Below are 2,500 nucleotides of genomic sequence, written 5' to 3'. Positions count from 1 at the left end.
CTTGGAACCCCCCGGGTGGCACAGGGCTGGATGGGGCTTTCGTATAGCAGGGACGGTGCTGCCTCACGCTTCGCTCGCTGTTCGCCGCTCGCCGCTCGCTCGCGCAACCTAAAATGGCCAGTTTTGGCCCGTTTTTGGGCTGTTTTGGCCTGTTTTTGGTCCGTTCTTGCGTGGCACGGCGACCGTCGTGAGCGGAGCAAAACGTCAGCCATCTCAGCACCCTGGAACCCCCCGGGTGGCACAGGGCTGGATGGGGCTTTCGTATAGCAGGGACGGTGCTGCCTCTCGCTTCGCTCGCTGTTCGCCGCTCACCGCTCGCTCGCTCAGCCAAAAATGGCCAGTTTTGGCCCGTTTTTGGGCTGTTTTGGCCTGTTTTTGGTCCGTTCTTGCATGGCGCGGTGACCGTCGTGAGCGGAGCAAAACGTCAGCCATCTCAGCACCCTGGAACCCCCCGGGTGGCACAGGGCTGGATGGGGCTTTCGTATAGCAGGGACGGTGCTGCCTCACGCTTCGCTCGCTGTTCGCCGCTCGCCGCTCGCTCGCGCAGCCAAAAATGACCAGTTTTGGCCCGTTTTTGGGCTGTTTTGGCCTGTTTATGGTCCGTTCTTGCGTGGTGCGGTGACCGTCGTGAGCGGAGCAAAACGTCAGCCATCTCAGCACCCTGGAACCCCCCGGGTGGCACAGGGCTGGATGGGGCTTTCGTATATAGCAGGGACGGTGCTGCCTCTCGCTTCGCTCGCTGTCCGCCGCTCGCCGCTCGCTCGCGCAGCCAAAAATGGCCAGTTTTGGCCCGTTTTTGGGCCGTTTTGGCCAGTTTTTGGCCTGTTCTTGCATTGCGCGGTGACCGTCGAGAGCGGAGCAAAACGTCAGCCATCTCAGCACCCTGGAACCCCCCGGGTGGCACAGGGCTGGATGGGGCTTTCGTATAGCAGGGACGGTGCTGCCTCTCGCTTCGCTCGCTGTCCGCCGCTCGCCGCTCGCTCGTGCAGCCAAAAATGGCCAGTTTTGGCCCGTTTTTGGGCCGTTTTGGCCAGTTTTTGGCCTGTTCTTGCATTGCGCGGTGACCGTCGAGAGCGGAGCAAAACGTCAGCCATCTCAGCACCCTGGAACCCCCCGGGTGGCACAGGGCTGGATGGGGCTTTCGTATAGCAGGGACGGTGCTGCCTCTCGCTTCGCTCGCTGTCCGCCGCTCGCCGCTCGCTCGTGCAGCCAAAAATGGCCAGTTTTGGCCCGTTTTTGGGCCGTTTTGGCCAGTTTTTGGCCTGTTCTTGCATTGCGCGGTGACCGTCGAGAGCGGAGCAAAACGTCAGCCATCTCAGCACCCTGGAACCCCCCGGGTGGCACAGGGCTGGATGGGGCTTTCGTATAGCAGGGACGGTGCTGCCTCTCGCTTCACTCGCTGTCCGCCGCTCGCCGCTCGCTCGTGCAGCCAAAAATGGCCAGTTTTGGCCCGTTTTTGGGCCGTTTTGGCCAGTTTTTGGCCTGTTCTTGCATTGCGCGGTGACCGTCGAGAGCGGAGCAAAACGTCAGCCATCTCAGCACCCTGGAACCCCCCGGGTGGCACAGGGCTGGATGGGGCTTTCGTATAGCAGGGACGGTGCTGCCTCTCGCTTCGCTCGCTGTCCGCCGCTCGCCGCTCGCTCGTGCAGCCAAAAATGGCCAGTTTTGGCCCGTTTTTGGGCCGTTTTGGCCAGTTTTTGGCCTGTTCTTGCATTGCGCGGTGACCGTCGAGAGCGGAGCAAAACGTCAGCCATCTCAGCACCCTGGAACCCCCCGGGTGGCACAGGGCTGGATGGGGCTTTCGTATAGCAGGGACGGTGCTGCCTCTCGCTTCGCTCGCTGTCCGCCGCTCGCCGCTCGCTCGCGCAGCCAAAAATGGCCAGTTTTGGCCCGTTTTTGGGCCGTTTTGGCCAGTTTTTGGCCTGTTCTTGCATTGCGCGGTGACCGTCGAGAGCGGAGCAAAACGTCAGCCATCTCAGCACCCTGGAACCCCCCGGGTGGCACAGGGCTGGATGGGGCTTTCGTATAGCAGGGACGGTGCTGCCTCTCGCTTCGCTCGCTGTCCGCCGCTCGCCGCTCGCGCAGCCAAAAATGGCCAGTTTTGGCCCGTTTTTGGGCCGTTTTGGCCAGTTTTTGGCCTGTTCTTGCATTGCGCGGTGACCGTCGAGAGCGGAGCAAAACGTCAGCCATCTCAGCACCCTGGAACCCCCCGGGTGGCACAGGGCTGGATGGGGCTTTCGTATAGCAGGGACGGTGCTGCCTCTCGCTTCGCTCGCTGTTCGCCGCTCGCCGCTCGCTCGCGCAGCCAAAAATGGCCAGTTTTGGCCCGTTTTTGGGCTGTTTTGGCCAGTTTTTGGCCTGTTCTTGCGTGGTGCGGTGACCGTCGTGAGCGGAGCAAAACGTCAGCCATCTCAGCACCCTGGAACCCCCCGGGTGGCACAGGGCTGGATGGGGCTTTCGTATAGCAGGGACGGTGCTGCCTCTCGCTTCGCTCGCTGTT

Source organism: Musa acuminata, unplaced genomic scaffold (assembly GCF_036884655.1).
Source record: "Musa acuminata AAA Group cultivar baxijiao unplaced genomic scaffold, Cavendish_Baxijiao_AAA HiC_scaffold_594, whole genome shotgun sequence".
Taxonomy (NCBI): domain Eukaryota; kingdom Viridiplantae; phylum Streptophyta; class Magnoliopsida; order Zingiberales; family Musaceae; genus Musa; species Musa acuminata.
Note: the sequence above shows the minus strand (reverse complement) of the source record.